Genomic DNA, 18,791 nt, shown 5'->3' with positions numbered 1-18,791 from the left:
CTCTCGGTGTTATCACTGGTCTAATTCTATGTGTGATGATGGCCTCCTAATGGTATATTCTATCGTTTGGAAAATGGAAACGAGAAACGAAAGCGAAAAAAAATGGCAACTTTCTTCATAATCTAATATAATGGACACTCATGGCTTGCCCTCTCTTGCTGATCTTTGTTAACGAATCCATATATATATATATATATATATATGAGATGTTCGGTGCAAGACGTGACTTACTTTAATTTCATATTCTTAGATGCCGCTATCTTATAACGAGACGACATTGTTTTTATAATGATATTTGTGCTTTTTAAAATTTAACACTGCCAACTCGAATGAATGCCCCTCAGGTTTTTAGTAGATAAGCTATTGAAAATGAGACAATTTGAGAAATTTAAGAGTTTAAATTCCATATGGGAACTACAGCAACGGAGGTGGCTAGTCGTACAAACCTTTTACTCAATAAAGGGTTTGCCAGCAAAGACATCGTGAGCTGTCACTTCAAAGAAATTCAGGGGAGAGAATTTCGAAGTTGAAAATCAGTCTTATGGAAAACCCCTGCGCAGATGGATAAAGAAACGTTAAAAACTGTGGTGTAGGCCAAATTGTCCTAGCTACGGGTATAAGGGATCAGGTTTGGCGTATGTAAAAATACCATACTTGTCCAGGAATCTGGTAATCCGAAAAAAAGTAGGTGCCGTATGATTTAAAAGCTAATGAAAAGCAGAAACATAAATTGTCTTCTTGCCTTTGCTCTCTTTGAATTGTGACCTGTGATGAAGAGTGGATTCTGTACGATAATCGCAGAAGGTCACAGCAGTAAGCGGATGCATTTGAATCGCCCGGGCATCACCCTACGGTAAATGCAGAGGCTTACAGCGTCTGTTTCGCAGCTAAATGCAGCCGTGATACATTACAGTTGCATTAGTTTTGGTGAACCAATTACGGCTAAAAGGCACTATTAACAATTTCAGAATATGGATGAATCCGCATTGAACAGCCGAAACTCCTACTATATGACAATGTCACGAAAAGGACGGTAGCAAAAAGTGCACAAGTTACAGTTATTCTTGACAACTTTTTATTAGAAAATTCGTTAGACCTGGACATGAACACCTTCATACCCCAGATTTCTCTTGTAGCAGGTTGAAAAAACTGATACCGAAATGGCACAAGGTTAGTAGTAAGCCGTACTTTAATTAACAATAAAAATTAAGCCTGTGAAAAAATTTAAAATGTCAAAGTACACCGTACCATGTTTCATGTTGAACGAGATATTGCAATGAAGTTGCACTACCGGAAAAAGTTCGATTTATATCCCGTCCTTCTATAACAATAAACACGAATATATTTAGGACCTGATATATATTATTATCGGTACATGCCGTGTACCGAGCAACTCATGTGCGTGTCTCACTATAATGTCTAGGACGGTCCGCTTTCGGCTAGTAGTTCTTTAAAAATGCCAAACCTCCAAGTACACGACTGGCCAACGTTCGCTGTAAAGACCGCTGTACTCTTGTCCAACTATCGGCACCACTTTTATGTCGCCCTGGAATATAACAGAGCCCGTTTGCTCAGATCAAATCATTTTTCTCTATTTAGATTATCCCCATTAGGACGTGAGCGGACAAACCTCGGTATTCTCTGCAACCGATCGGTTTTTTAATTGGAAGGTCCCTCAAATAGAGGCAGGCCTTCGAATAGACCCGTTTGGCCCCTAGGCTTTGAACTTTACAGCTAGTCATTACCTTCCTACCTAGAGCATATACGTCAGGACCGATGTGGAGGCGCTTTAGTATTCGCTATTGTACACCTGCATGCCCATCCATCTTTCAGAAGTTGCAAGACTTGGTTATAACCCCTGCCCTACGCTCGTGTGAATCGCTGTTATCTTTGGTTTGATACAAAAGCTTGCTCGCGGATACGTAATATCTGTAACATCTGCTTTCCGATCAGGTCAAACGATGATCTCGTTCAAACAAGGGTCCACCCGTTGCATATTTTTGACACCGGCCATCTCAGGGCCTCTCAACTCTATGGTAAGCATCATTAGAAGCCCCGCACCCAACACGAATCTTTTGTTCAGTGGCACGCCGAAGCTGTTAGCGCGGAGGTCCTTAGCTTTGAAATGACTCTGCTCACTACAGCGAATACCAAAGCTTGACCTACTGCGTACGCTGGCTGTCAAAGTGGTAACGCTACAGTAAAGCGATTCACGAGGTCACGTAACCGCAAGGTTACGTAAACGCAATCCTTTGTGTCTTTAGAATTGTTTTGAACTAAGACAATAATCCAACCTGCTCTTACACAAAAAGTTCCTTCTGAGTAAACGCATACAGGTCCTCGTTATTTGTTTGGACCTGTTCACAGCGTTTTGATGCGTGAGACAGTGTCTCCTGTAGAAACCGACCGAACAAACAAGCCTTGAATCCTTCATTACGTTTCCGCATTGCCCACCGCGAATTTGAACCAGTATTGGGCTGGGCCCGGCAGGAGCCCATAAGCAAGGCCCAGCATTTGCTTATGTGGCCAAACATAGAGATATAGTGAACATCCTAATTTATTGCCGAAGCCTCGACATTCTCCACGTATTGTGAAATGCTCCAGCGCGACCCTTAGTCTCGTTGCTACAGTTTGCAGTGATCACAAACTAATAAAGGCATAGATGTGATTCATTCGCCCTAAACCATGTTCGATTTAGCAATAACGACGGAAATATTTATAATTACCGTCATATATCATTAACACGCTAACACATGTATGGCACCTAAGCGCGGCGAAACTTCAGTGGGTTGCTCGTGGCAACGAGCGTGCGTCCATCGATTGCTCTTGGTACCAAACAAGTGCCAGTTCTTTCTTTCGTGGCAAACAACAGTACGTCGTCTTGAGCGTGTCAGAAAAGATCAGCTAATATCGAATTTCTAAAAGCTGGACAAATCTCCACCGGCGATATACCGCGTCACAGAGGAGCTATGCGGCTACATAAAAAAACAGTGCGAATTTCAACACCCCACAGCGGAATATCGACGACAGAGAAAAAGCACTGCGGAACTCAGAGTTAATCGCTGCACCCCACAAGTACGTATCGAATGATCTTTTTCCTTCAGTCAGCATGTTAATAATGAAATTTGATGCGAGTCAGCGTACAACGTCACGGATTATTCTCGAAGGCCATAAGTACACGTCATGCGTGACAAAAGTCAGGCAGATGCTCTCTGAGGATAATCAAACCACGTAATTTAACCGATGTTGTTTAATACTGGATTCCTTCAAGGACGAAGCACCGCCTCCAATATTTCTCCGGCAAGGAATTTTTTCCTTGATACAAAAGTGAACCGCAGAAATGATCACTGGCCTGTCCAGGACCCAGAGGATACGCCTATTGCAGACAGAGGAAAACTGTTGAAATAATATCCTGAGTATGGTGTCCACTGAAGAAAACGTTATGCCACCCTACTTCACCGCCTATTTCTTTCAGAAGAACGAACGCATCACTAAAGAAGTCCATTTACATTGTTTACGCGCAATTGTGGGCAGTATATGAAGGCAAACCATATCTCTTTTACAAATATGGCGCATTGCGTCATGCAAGCCGATTAGCGCAGAAGTGGCAGCTTGAAAACAAGCATCTTCTGGAATGAGCACATATAGGTCGCCAAACGGGCCAGATTTGAACTCGTTGGATTACTAGATGAGGAATGTTTTCCCAATATGACAACGTCGACCCGCTATTTACTTTTATTAAGGAAGCATTCGTAAAATTGTAAAGTCAACATTTGAAACAAGCCTATGAACAGTTCACGATCTGATTCAAGCTGCAATCGCAATCAGTGTTAGATATACTGAATGAATATAATTATAAAATATTTGTTTTTACTTAGGTACAGTCTTTAAACCAAAGCATGACAAAAATTCTCTAATTAGGTGCTAATTATATAATATATATGCTAGTTATTTTCTACGTTGAATGAGGATTACTCTTCGATGTAATCATGAGCAATCATTTTAGCTCAAACGGGCTTAAATTCGTTGTGTGAGCCATTATAACATTATAAGAACATGCGCAGCACTTTTTTCAAACATATTATTCCGGCTCGGACGTCACTTCGGCTTACGTATGTTATAATTTACTATCATTTTCGAATAGTTGAACATTTAGGCAAAAAGGAATTGTTGGGATACAATTGAATTCTCAAGCCTCGGATGACTAGCGCCGGTTACTCTAGATGACATGGTCCGCCATAAGTACTGACATCGGATGGATGCTTGTATGGTCAGAAATTAGATGAACATTAATAATTAATCATAATTTTGTCGATCCACTAGTGCGTGACTACCGAAGAGCAGGTATCCCCCTATTGGATTTGTTGTCTGCCTGCCCCTTACCCCCATTCCCCTCCCCAGTTGGCTTTCCTAGCCTCTGGCTCAATACCTCCTTATCCTCTATCAGTCGACATGCGAAACGGGCGGATGAACCAGAAATTGTAGCTAGCTCTACTCTATAAACAATATTTTTGTCGAGCCCGAGTGTATTGTTATGTTAGTATCAATAAGCCAGGCAGGTGGCTGAGTTTTCACTGTAGTAAATTGCGGCGGAATTTTCATAAAGCTCCGGCCTAAAAGGTGGGTAAATGTCCACCTGCAGGGCCAGGGGGCCAGTGTGGCGGTTTCAGGAACCCCAATAAACTTGAAAGACGGATATCAAAGCGGCTTCCGCCGATACAGGTGCTGAACGTGTAGCCAAACGGGGATCCAGGCGGATCTAGGAAAGCCACTAGCCGAAACGAAGTCCTCAAACAAAATCATTGGCGAATTGGCCAGTGCGTCCGCCCCCGTAGTTAAATAATGACCGCTGCATTGCTCCACCTATAGCCCTAGTCCCTTCGTTTCACTACAAAAACATTATTATTTTTTTTAGATTAGCTTACCTTTTTCATTTGCTGAGGTTATTCACACTAATAGACGATTTATCTTCGTAACAAAATAGTGGTTATAACTTTTCGCCGTAGGAAATCAGATCTTTTAGAATCTATATTTGAACAATATAGTTAGGTGGAAAAATGTTTTTCTATTTGCTCTTAAATTAGTTTTATCAATGCAGATCTCGTTATCAATTTTTTTTAGTAAGAAGTGTTTGTTACTATATACTAGTAGAAATAAACAACAAGTTCAATATTATTTTGTATAAATCGAGAGTTTTTATTTCATCATTAATTACGATAGCGAAAGTAGTTTCGTTACCAGTTTGTTTTATGAAAGTTTCTAGTTGAATATTAAATAAAAAAATAAGAAGACCTTTGTCTAGACGGTGATTTCTTAGATTTGAGCGGATTCATTTGGGCTAATTACCCTGAATACGTCATTAATTCGTATACTGTTTGAGCAAATACCGCTTTCAACGTAATCTATTACCATTCTTTATAGGAGGAAAACCGCTATACAAAATCAGCTATACAAAGCTATTAAAAAAAAAATATACAGAAGAAGAGAGCGACAAAAAGGATTTTTTCGTAATTATTTTGAAAAACTCGACGAGAAATAGAATCGACAACGGTGATATAAATGAACTTCGAAGCTTCCTTTCTAAAAAATCAGAGGTCCTGATTGTATCATGTGTGTTGAATTGTAGCACTGAAATACCCTGCGTTGTTATACTGTGTATTCAAAAAGTACTATAATCATATCGGACCCAAAAACAATTTGGTGTCGTTGGAAATAGTTCTACGGTACATCGGTGTTTGATTTATCGTTTGTTTGTGTGTACCACATCGATATAGATAATGAAATATATATTTCTGGGAAAAAACACAATTCCATCTATTCTAAACGTTTCATTTTAAAGCGTCCGACGTCGATTGTCTTACTGGTTTCATCTTCGTCCTTCTTTTTTACCTTGGCCCTACATACAAACTGTATCAACTGTAAGTTTATTATAGGTGAAAGGCTGGCGCGGGCTACGGTCGAGAAGCGACCTAATCTTTGATCTGGAAGTTTCCTATGATTGTGAAAACGACTCGTATTTCCACTCTCGGCTAGTTTGGTTGCCTGTCCATGCAGAGGTCTATGCGTACAACGCGACGCAACAAAACAACGATTTTGTTCATTGCTATGATTGTTATTGTTCCTACTTCGTCTGCTAACCTCACGGATTTTCTCTAGAAACCGACCACCCTGATAGAGCGTCAATGTAAAAGACAGCCTCGATTCGAAGTTGTCAAAGCGATTCAGATGGTGTTCAGATGAATAATATAAATACAAGACAGACAAGTGAAATCGACACCTACCTATAGATAATACTGTGCTATGTTTTTTTCTTCTTCTTCTTCTTTCGACCGAATTCGGATGATGCTGTTGTAAGGACAGGTCGAAAGTTAGGTTGGCAAAATAGGTAGACGTCAAAAGATATGTGTAAGACAGCGTATATTCGTGTGACTCAGCGTTTTGCTAAAAACGCGTCTGAAAACTACAACGTCTGGGGACTTTGACCCGCTCGGCTGAATTGACGGATTACTGATGTCGTTTATAAAAGAACGTATTAATGTGACCTTTATAAAAGTAGTCGATTTACGCCATTTTCATATAATGTGGAAACTGTACCGCTTAATGCATTCATACTATAATAATTCCGAACGTAAAGAGTTCTTTGAAGCTGTTTAGGAAGTATCACCAAGTAGACTGTGATATTATTCTATTGATGAGGTTTTTTTCATTTACTAACATATATTTTCTATAAACAAGGTATATTTGGATGAAATTGGCTGGTTGTGTTAGTTTAATAAGCGAGTAGATCGTTTGATTTAACATAAAATTAAGATCTGGATTCGTCTACCATAGATTTGATATTGACCCTAATAACAATGACTTGGATTTGCCTGTGCGGTGTATGCCTAAAAATCTATTGCAAATTTCCACAGGGCTACAACACCGTGAGACATACAGGCAGAACAGAATATTTTCTTTTATGCGGGGGCGGAACGGATGTTTCCTTAACGATTTCCCTACCCATATTAAACGTCAGAGAAGGCACACCTTTTGAAAACTATGTTACCTATATGACAAGTTAATCGACATTTATGATCGGAAACTCGCCAGACGTTTTTGAATTACGTTGATACGTTATATTATATATAAAAATAAATACGTTATATAAGAGATTAAAAAAGAAGTAAAATAAAAATAGTATTCCGATGACTACGGTGAGGTAGTACTACGCATTACAGTTCCCTTTTGCGGCTGCAACTGGCTAGCACGATACATTCGACGTGCCAGAACCATTGAAACAGATTCTCCCGCAGGTACCGATATCAGACAAGTAAGCGGGCCACCATCGTCACCGTAATCGTCAGAGGTGCTCGATGCCGACAACTACTGAGCAGGACGAGTATGTCTGTCCTATTTAAGTCTGCATTGAGGTCAAGAAGGCAGTTACTAGAGCATTCAAAACCGTCTTAGCAAATTCGCCAGACTGTCGCTTCATTGCGATTGGCTCTCTGTTTATCGCGCATTAAGTGAGCAAGCCACATATACATGGTTATTAAGTTTCAATTGAACAAGTTAGCTACTTCCTTACCACTCTATCTCTGTGCGGAGAGCTATGAACTTTTAGATGTGTCTACGCTATAGCTACGCAGGTCGTGCACAGCGTCCTCCACTATGCGTCCGGTAACCCAAGCTCCCTGAAGCTATTGAAGTAGATTTGACAGGGCGCTCGCGGGACTCACTTATCTAATCAACCTCTATGGTTGTCCCAGCAAAACTCGAACATCATTCGAGTGTAATTTAAAAAATGAAACATGTTACATATAATTGGTCAGCTGCAACGTATTTGAAAACCCGTACCAAGAATTTCAGGTCGGCAGTGGTTCTAATTAATACCGGTACTCGCTAAATACGCGTTCAGAGGCGCTAACCTTACAATAATCTCGCGTCATTGATTTTTGTATATGTACACTGCTGATTCGCGCTCCTGAGCTTCCATATACATGCGCAAACGTTTGCTTCTATCCCTATTTGTCATCATGCAGTGCAACATAGACACGTCGACATGGATCCGTTGGCCTCTCATTACCATCATCGTCGTCGCCATTACCTTCATGAATCTGGCGTTTCCTGGCGAGCCACCCAACTCATACAAATCACGCTTCTATATGGGCAAAGTCGGTCTTCGTCGCACTGCTGTCACTAGAGAAAAGGAAATAAGTAAAGTGAGCAAGAAATGTGCCCGTAGCCTCTGCGGAAGAAATCTCAGTATTTTTCCCGACCCACTTTCTATAGCTGTCTCGTAGAGCGAGTCTATAGTGGTGAGTAACGTACCGCTGTGTATGGATCCTAGCGGACGGCTGAGTGGTAAACGCGTTCAGTCAGCGTTATCAGGTAGCGACTGGTACGCCGTTCAGAGCATAGCTGCAATCACCGAAACGGTATCCGTCCATCTAACGCAGCTTCCATCCTGAAATTAGGTGCGATACTACGTGTGTTAATGGGGCGGCGCTAGCGCAGTCAGTGCCCAAACAACCTGGCTTGGAAGTCCCCAGTTCTTCGCCCCGTGTGAGAAGCTTTATTGTGGTAATCGGATGTAATTTGCGAGGGCAAAGTAATTGCTGCACGGCGTCTGAGGACCGAGCCGGTGGTCGATACAAGGGGATCTAACAAACCCAGCCAAGTCCAGGTTTGTCCCACTCAGGCTCGTGGCTTTTTGCTAGAGAGGCGGTGGATGCTCCAGGTTTACTGAAAGACGTGTTTGAGGAAGGGGACACGCGTGGGATAGCGTACGATGGCGCTAATTACATGTATATATTTATGTGCATTTGTGTGAGCCTATGTTTATATGAGTAACACGATGTGCTGGCAGGCTCCATGAATGCATGCACACATGCAGACATGCACACATTTGGTTGCAGGGAAAATCGGCAATCAAACGAAGTAACACAAACCGATTTCGGGGTTGCCCTTTCCGGCTACCCGGTCGCTTGCAATACAGACGTATGTATATGTGTATGCACAGACTTATATATAAAAACGAGCTTATATATAAATATATATGTATACATAAGGTATCGTATGAGTGAACGGAGAATGTGACAAGAGATAGATGTAGCGATTAACGACGTCAAAAAACAACAGGAAAAACGAGCGCTCGCTAACCATTACTACTAAGCAGGTAAATTAGCATGATACTGTAAACAATCACTGAGACTGCCCACTGTTGATGTGTGTCCGCATAATAGGGTGCCCACGTAATAGAGACGTTGATTGCGATAGTACTTGGTCATTACGTTCTAAAAAGCTCCTGTAAAGATTTTTTTAGCGTGCCGGCCTCGGCGTTATCGCTATCTGTAAATCAATGAATCACACGTATATACGCTGAGAGCAGATTTTCCTATTTACTTTTACAAAGGTTGTTCTCGAAGATACTAAATGTACGAACTCAAACGTTGCGTTGAAGCTTATTAGGCGTCGTTTAAATAACTTTAATGCAATTACATTATAACAGTCGTAAAAAAATAGAAACGAGATTAACGCTAGACGTCCCGACGCTTTCTGTGTATGTATTCCTACTTTGTTCGGTCAAAATGCAAAATAAATTCTGATAATTAGACGTAGATCTTCGAAAGTGACGTCATAACTTCTACGTCAACTTCTTTGCAAATAGTCAATTTGACTTTTAGTGGTACGTACGGTTTCAAGGATAGTGTGTCGTCATTAAAATACGAGCTTTTCAATACTGAACCGAAACCAAACAGCTCTGTCGCGTGCCGATCCATTAAAAATATACAAGGACGTATTAACTAACGTTTTAACGCTAGAACTACTTAAAGGTATTACCTGAGAGAACAATATCTGTTTTCTACATATACAGTAGATTAAGCGCAATGCTTGACAATGAGCAAATTTTAGTAGAATCGAAGCTTCATTTTCCCTGATTTTTTTTTTTGATGAATTTTATGATGAATTAATTAATGAGCAAAGAAATAGACAGAGTTCCTTTGTAGTTCGACGTTGCATGTGCACAACTGTATGCTACGTAAGACCAGTGCGATATTTTCAACTATGACTAACCTCTTACCCAGTCACGAAATAACTGTTAAGTCTGGCAACGTGAACTGGATGGCACAATGGCATATTGGACGGTCCTAATTTTTTTTCAATCAAATAAATTAAGAACTATCTTTTTTCTGTTTGGAAGCGTCGTTTGAAAGAGTTCCCTAGAGACATTAAAGCGTCCGTCGGCCAAGTTTAGACCGAACTTAACTTCGATTTTTGCGCGGTTCGCCTGTTAGGTCATGGGTAGGTGGCGACGTAATCCATAAAAGGTAGAGGTACTCACAAGGAGAAACGTCATCAACCCTTTGAATTGATTTGTAGAAATGCAACGAATAAGAATCGACGGACTTCATTGAATAGAAATCCGCATGTTTAGACCCTGCCAAGTTCAGTCAACTTTTAGCGGTAAGCATACCCCTTTGATCTATGCTGCGTGTGTCTATTAGTCAAAAAGGACATGACTTTTATATGAAAAAACTTACAAACTCACTTTCAAATACACAGTTCTTTCTGCTGCATTGCGCGCTCAGCCGTGCACCAAAATTTTCCAATAAACCTTTAATACGTATGAGATTCAGGTGCGCTGTACAAAGCTATATTACGGACACAAATATTATTTCATCTAGTAGGGTTTTTTTTTTGCAAAAAAAACACATTAATTGTAAAGGTAACCGAAACCTGTTCCCTAACTTACCACCATTTGTCTGTGTTTGCTCGCTCTGTCCTGGCAAGCTACGTAGTTTCTTTACCATTATTGTGCTTTGATTCTTTACATTTTCTAACGATCTGGAAACAGGTATTATATCCATTGTGTTAAACTAAGCGTTTTAATTTTCGATTTTTACCGTACGCGTACGTCAGGCATATTCTGTGCATCGCCTTCAACTTCTCTATCGTCTATTGTTTCATGTCGAAGTTCGTCACTGATGTAAGACACTGTTTGGAGGGTGCTTCAGAGAAAACTCAGTTTTTCAGATCAATAGTCCGATTTTCGCTTTCCTTTATGAACTTCAGTTTCTAAAAATTATGTCTGAAGGCTTTTTATTTTCATAGTAGCTCTCGGTTAATTGGTATGGGGTACACTGGTTATTTATATAAATCAGTAGCGTTTTGAGTTGAAGTTCGAGTGCAGGTAAATAGAATTTTGGGTGGCTTCCGATTTCTCTAAAGAGAGACCCATTTAACCCATACGATAGCTCACTTTTTCCGATTTGCTGTATTTTACGTGTAACCACCGAAAATCTTCAAATGTTTTGTTTCTGCTGATTAGCAGACAAAGCAGATCAGAAACTGCTGCGACACCGTAAAAAAGAATCACACAGTAGATGTGACTGATTACCCGAACCGTATTCCGCCATTGCGGTACTGAATTGACAGTGAACTGTTATGTGTACCTATTTTGTTTTAGATTTCCAATCCAGTAGCTGAACGCTTGTTCAACGTATCTTTCGACACCGAGCGCCTGATTTCAAAGGCATGCTGCACTCGTGACCTTTACAATATTCTCCTGTTTGTAGGGGTTCATATTGAGAAAAAAAACCATGCGATTGGTATGAGCTTTTGCCACTGTTATACAGGTTGGGGCTTTAAAATAGACTAAACATATGATATTTGTTAGCATAAATCGACCTAATCCATAAAGGATACTAAAATTCATTGTTTAGGTATCAACGTTTGTACATGGCCACATTATTTTGCGTTATCAGTAGTTTAATAACTCGAAGAGTAAATGTAGAGCTGACCCTCTAACGGCGTAAGGAAACTGTTTATTTTGTTCTGTCTTAGAATTATCATTATCGGTTTTAGCGGTTAAACATTAAAATATTAACCTGTATGTGTGAATGGGAAATATATTGAAAGTATATATGTGCCCAGACACAAAATACAAGGCTATCATGTGATCCATGCACTATTTGCAACAGGCTGGAAGGGTAAGACCATTGTTTTTCAGAGGAAAATTTCGAATTTTATAATAGGTGTTGATTTGGCGCAGTTGTAAACCAATAGATTTATATACAAGAAACTGTGCTCCATTTAGCCACTTCTATGGGCGTTTAGGGTACTTTTGTAATTTAGGCTATAAGCGAACCATAGTAGATCGTTTAATGTTTTTCAGTGACCTTTATCTTACACATGAAGAACTGCCAAGGTACTTGTTTACCGTTACAAGCATAAGTGCTTGATGCTACATAGAAAAGGTAGTTATGAAAATTTATTTAGCCAGAGGCATTAAAAAACTCACTCATTTGCCACCTCCACATTAACAACGAATCGTCCTTCTACTGACCTCTAGCTTATGTTTTCCTAGCTACAACTGTTAGTCAATATTTACTCCGCTTTTCTTCAACTTATATATAATCAATTTCCCAAAAAAATATGTAGTAATTTACTGTTCATGTAATTTTATAGCCACTTAGATTTATTCAGCGCTTTATCATGTATGTGCTTAGGCTTCGCAGTTCCAGGACGACGATGTCAGCCAGGATAAACTCGTTGACAAAATTTTTCTGCAGGGATATTTGTCCTGAAACACATTATGATTTTTTACGAAGTCGTCTGTTTTTTTTTCTTATACTGTTATAAGTCAAATATACGTCATAAGAATTATAGTAACTATGACGCATTAGCCATATATGTGATAAATTACGCGTCGACGTCGTAAGCATGTATATTGAAATAGACGTTACATTTTTTTAATTAAATGGGCGTTGTGCAGCTGCGGTTATAGCGTAAGTTTAAAGTAACTTCATGACTACCTTTATTTGATACTCTGCCAACTGCTGGTATGAGATAGAGACTGTGGAAGGGAATTCGGACCCAGTTACGCGCCCACTGAATCTCATGGCAATTAGCTGTTCCGGGCGGCTTCAGCGGTCCGGCTCGAGGGTCGCGTATTTCAACAGTGCGTGGCCTTACCTAGCCTAGGCCGTAAGCCGTGGCAGACGCCCGCAGTTCTTGCAAAAGCAAAAATAAGCCAACGTGACCTGCATAAATTATATAATCAGTGCTAAAGGCCGATGGCTACGGCGTCTCCTTGTTCGTCTCTCCGTATCTCTTTTGTTCCTCGTGTTTGTTACGGACGTCTCGTGGTGTGACGATATAGGGCTTCCTCTAATTGAAGGTTGCGCGTCGACGACGAGCAAGAAGGGGTCTAGAGTGATCAAAACACAAAAATTGGGATGGAGTTTAATAGGAAAACACAGCAAGGAACAGGGATATATGCGAAAGCCTCAAACTGCTTTCAAACATATATATATATATATATATATATATATATATATATATATATCGCAATTAATGGACGAGTTATGGGGGTAACGGTGGATGAACTAAGCTACAGGCGTAACCCAAAATTATCGTTAAAGGTTTTAAGCTTAACAATCATAAATCAGATTAGATACTGCGATAGCTAAGTTTGGTAATGAGTACAACAAGCATTTTAATAAAAATTTTGATCTTTTTGGAAATAATGTTTATTCGTTATCATGTATTCTGTTCATAAGTACCTAAATTAATATTGGAAAAAGTTTAAAAAGCCTAATCTCATTATAGAAAGTGCTTGCAGGTATCTCCATTATAATATAATAGGATCTAATGCTAGTAACGTCTGCGATATTTGCAAAAAGTTTGCCTGTTGGCATCAGCTTCTCCAACTTCTCGGGTGACTAGGTTTTAAGCGTGCGTCACTTGATAACATGGCAAACTGAAGCTTTGCCTTGGCATTAAAGTCGGCTCGTCATACTAAGTTCTATGCAAAAGTGGAAGAAAAATTCAAAGGAAATAGACTCCGCGCACACTCCTTCTTTTAAATGAAACTTTGTCCGGCTTGGGATTCGTTCTGTTCATATTATGATTCGTGCTAAACCACAGCGGCCCGTTTAATACATTGGCGTTTCTAGATTTGTGTACAATACGTGAACAAGAAATCATCATATCATCTCCGTGATCGCAGCTGTGGCCAGATTTTTGACCACTTTTGCTTACTTCCCTCGTAAGTTTTTTTTACGTTGCAGACAAATGTAAAGTTTTCAACTCAAATTTAAGAAATGTCTACGAATAGATCTAGAAATAGAAATAGAATCTAGAAATAAGAAGTTTCTACGATGAGGCAGATATCATTAGGCGATGTTGGCCAGTCATAGCAGTGTAACCTCTTCTTTGGGAACTGCATAAAAAGAATCAACTGGGGAAACTTGAAAGCCCGCTCTATTTGGCTAGCGGAAAGAATTTGTTAAAAGTTTAACAGAAGGCCATGGGTACTTTTCGAAGTCAGCATAGCAGCTAGCGCTACACCATACTATATCGGGATGAATGTATGACAAAAACGTTGCTATAAGGGCTGGTTGAATTCGCATTTATGTATTTATAATATATATATATGTATTGCCGTAGTAGAACAATGAATCATTTACGGTAAGTTTAAAGGACGATAATTTTTACGTTCCCGAATATCCCTAAGGCTTCATTGGCAATAAAGCTGAGATGACTTCTCTTCTCACGGAAAATAACGATAGCGTTTTGTTTTCAAACAGCTCTTTTGTATTGTGCGTGAGATTTTATATTTCATGGGAGCATTCGATTAATAGAAGTGACTTTAGGAAAATCTCTGTCCTGTCAAATCTTAGAAATAGATACCCGTTTACCTTTAGGACCTTCTAGACCCTAAAGCTTTCTAGACTTTTTTCGTAAATTAACTTACTTCATATTCATTTAAACGGTACATTCGAATATAGCTTAAAGAAATCTTTCTCTATCTAGTACCGCCACTTTTGAAAAACTCTTAGTAAATTTGGCGGCAGAATTTTTATGGAAATTTGTCAGTGGTTTGAAACAACATTCGAAGAAATTAAAGAAGCGAATAACATTTGTCGCTCTCAGTAGAATTAACCGTCAAGGGTGTCAACAACGGTTGCTTAAGTACAATTAGTGAATATGTTGTCATAAAAACAGCTTAATAACAAGTTTGAATCTGCAAGTAAACCTTACATAATTAGGTGAATAGGGTGACGTCGAAAAATCCAACGGTTCTTGATATAGTTGAAATCGTACTGCGTGGGTACGTAACCACGTAATCCACTGTATCTCAACAGGTGGGAGAACCCATAGAACCAACACAGCAGTATCTCTGAACGCACAAATCATCTAACACCGAACATCTAAAATACATAGAGAGCACAGAATAATATGCATGTCATATTAGATCGGAAACGGCTTGTTTCATTTTCTTATCTATACAGATGCGTGCTTGGCAATGGTTTCAGTCTTCATCTTTCACGTATAGCACGCATATGCACAGCTTAGCTAGTGATCTTGTTTGATTTGTCCGACAAGTCGGCGCATAGCCCAAATGAATACTCCGCAGCGCCCATCTGCTCTTCCTGAGCTCGATGCAGCGACACTTCGAATGCAGTAAATGGTAGACTTTCCCGGTACCGGATCTTCGCTTCGAATTGCACAAGTTGTTTATTGCCAAAATACAGTCGGCTACTCGACCGCGGCCTGCAACCACTAAATCCTGAATGGGCCCGCAGTGGGCTGTGGGAATCAGATTTAACAGACTTGCAGTTTAAACACCATTTTTCACTTCCTATTTAGATTCAGACCGAGAGATTACGAGAAGAAACTGGCAAGAGGAGGCAACGTTTGTTTGGCATCCGAGCGCAGACTCTTGAACACTGCAGACCGAAGACAACTATCAAAGGGTACGGATTTTTAATACTGCTCTATTGATTATGTTCGCTCGCATATATGCTTGCGATGTCTGCACTGCACTATCCAATGGTGGCGCATACTTCTACAGCTGCGCACAAAGAAGCCTGTACCTGACGCTGTACCCCGCTGCTCCGCGCCCCTCCTGGTTCATGACTACTGGATGCATTTCTCGCCAGCAATCTGGCCGATGACTCAATTGAGCGAGCGAAGAGATTGGAAGAGATAAAGAGAAGGCGGGAAAAATAGAATATGACAGGTAACTGCATGCACTCCCGCCTGCTCCACCGGTCATCCTCCGTACAGTTGCCCATCGCCTTGTTTGATATCTTTACAAAACGCTCTACGAACCAAGCCAACCAACCAGTCGGCTACTTTTGACCCCCCAGACGTTATCCCGGCCAAAACCTGATGCCCCCCATCGACCGACTCTTAGCGCAATTTACAACCACTAATCCTGATGGAGTATGTTTCCCGAAGATGACTCTAAAGGATAGGTTTCACCAGAGAATGGTTGGTCTTGTTTCGCTAGTAAAGTATTTACAGGACTAGTGAGGGTGCAAGTACGAGAAACTCAGTCGATCTCGGCCTAGAAACTGTTCAACGCAATGGTAGGTAATAGTCGATAAGCACAAATGAGAGAATGTTTCACATTGAAAAAGTTCGGGTCATCTTCTGATGAAATTATGACTGATGTGTCTAGTGACAGCCAAGCAAACTGCGTCTGGTAGAAGTAGTTAGCATTAGGATCAGTTAAGCGTTTCCTGAGACACTGACTGAAAAATCAATACGCGTTCGAAACTTTAATCACGTTTTTGACAGGGCAATTATAAAGCGAGCTAATCGTAGGACAGCCAACGATTATTATATCTAAGAACATAATAACTAGTTGTTTCGAAATGTGCATTTCCACTGAATTTCGCTGCCATTGAATATTCCTTTCTGCATAGCACCAGTAATAAAAATCAGCTTATGAAAGCTTTTTTTTTTTTTTTTTTCGTTTCGTAAACGTACGAGCCTTGAGGGTATCCGAGAGCTTATGTCTTTCACTATAATGGTGTACACCTATTTGGTTGCAGATAAGCTGTCTAGCTGCAGACATGAGGTAACGCACCGTGCTCGACGAGTTTAGACGTGCAAACAAATCCTTTGTCTCTTGATCGATCCTCTTAAGAGCCGTACACGTGTAGACGAATCGCTGAGTTGGCCGAGTAAAGTTTCTGCAAAGATAGAGACAAGCATTGGCTAGGGTGTTTACTTTCGTCATGTACGATGGTGCGTATCCATCTTGTTAACTTCTGTTTGCACGGAGATGTTACTTCCTATGCCGACCTTCTATTTATTAATCGTTATCTTTGAAAAGTGCTGAGAAGACAGAAGGTAAAAGAAGAGAGCGCTGATCTCTATATCTTAGAAGAGGGCAGCTTGGTTACAGCTAGAAGCTCCGAAAAGTACATGTTCAACGTTGAGGAAAGTCCAGCATTGATTGGTAAATGAGTAAGCGGAAGCCAATTTGACTATCGCCCCTTTGGATGTTTCGTTTACCTCATTAATATGGTAACACAGAACTGAGCGCAGAAATACTACACATGCTATCTATATGTGTGAGCGGGAATATGTAAGGTGTCTCTGTGAAAGCGAAAGAGAGTGCTAGTGCATCTGCTATTGAGAACCTAGCTTACCCGATCCATAGTCATAGGGTATGCGGAATGCCCTGATTCACAGAAGGATTTTTTCATTTGCAAGAAAAAACAATGAACTACCATCATCATTATTGTTCTTATTATTGTATCGTTGTGGATTGGCGTACAGTTTATCGGAGTGCTCGTTGAATTCTACGTTATGTCAACTATGGTCTCTATGTTTCGAGTTTTACGTTCGGTAACGCTGTCAGGTATCGCATCAGACGGCTGGCTCCTAGCACCTAGGCCACCACGCGCCCCTAAGATTAACAGACAACCACGTTACCCATTAAGCTATCACGGGGACCCAATAAAAAGAAGGTAATGTTAAAGTTGAAACGATTTGTGATCGGCTATTTAACGAGAGGTGGGAAACAGAATAGACAACAACGGATTCTGATTTCGCGCTAAGAAGTACATAGGCACAAAGAACTTAAGCTGACTTTTCTGAATTCGTATCTTTTCGTTAAGTGATGTCTCCGTCTAATGCCTTACAATAAGACATAGTAGTCCATTTTTCATAAACAACAGAAAAAAGTAAGTTCATTACTGTCTCCACAGATCGCTGCGGTGCTCACGATTGTACCCGTGTTTCCGAAGCGATTGGCTTTTAGTTTTTAGCCTAACCCGTATTATAATTATTGTCATAATTAGTAATTACAGTAGTAGCGTAAGTTATGATTTAACCAGCAAATTACTTTCGCTAATAACTTAAACCATCATACGAAGATCTATCCAAGCAAATCCTTTTCGCCTCGTGGCCTTTATTTGAACCCCAGTAAACAGCTACACCCGTAAATTTACCTTTATTTGGACCCTTCTTGTATTTATACCCTCTATTACGTTATCGTTCGCCATTTCCTACGTGAAACTTTGCGGGAATGCACCATTAGTCGAAAGGAACTCTGGAACGTTCGTACTTAGGGAGGTGCAGAAGCCCAAGATGCGCTTGTGTCGTTCGCCACTGCGTCATGTGGGATGTTAGATGAACCTTTTAACAAATTAATCCAGGCTAGCCGAAGCGAATAACGTCCTGCGACCTGTCGAATGTGAGAAGTGAAAGTAAGTTCCTATTGATGACAACTACCAGTCGACAATTTTGGCGACGGTTCTGGAGTAATAACAGAACACATCCGTGAAGGCAAACGAACCATGAATCAAGTGAGTATTTCACAGAAGAGAAACACGTTGCCAGCTGGTTTGAGGATCTTCTCCTAGACAGCATACCAAGCGTAAGATAAAGTAGAGGCTAAAAGTGACCGTCCTTCATATAAACAGATTAAGGTATTTGCCCTACTTGAATTAAATCTATAACAAAAAGCATCGCATCAATGTCCGAATGGCAAACCTTAATATATG

At 40.4% G+C, this 18,791-nt stretch overlaps 1 long non-coding RNA gene across 2 annotated transcripts in view; it reads right to left on the bottom strand.

The window, feature by feature from the left end:
* Positions 1–11,804: 11,804 nt before the first annotated feature.
* Positions 11,805–18,791, bottom strand: part of LOC147758153 (uncharacterized) — a 15,607-nt gene continuing 8,620 nt past the window's right edge. For both annotated transcript variants that reach the window (XR_015326964.1, XR_015326936.1), the window contains exons 2-5: positions 16,865–16,970; positions 15,028–15,197; positions 12,798–13,192; positions 11,805–12,565 (exon numbers count right to left, since the gene is read on the bottom strand). This is a non-coding gene — a long non-coding RNA (uncharacterized LOC147758153). The remainder of the gene's footprint in view (positions 12,566–12,797; positions 13,193–15,027; positions 15,198–16,864; positions 16,971–18,791) is intronic.

The sequence above is a fragment of the Varroa destructor genome, unplaced genomic scaffold (genome assembly GCF_002443255.2).
Source record: "Varroa destructor unplaced genomic scaffold, Vdes_3.0 BEIS01000001.1, whole genome shotgun sequence".
NCBI lineage: Eukaryota > Metazoa > Arthropoda > Arachnida > Mesostigmata > Varroidae > Varroa > Varroa destructor.
This window is presented reverse-complemented; position numbering and strand designations above follow the sequence as displayed.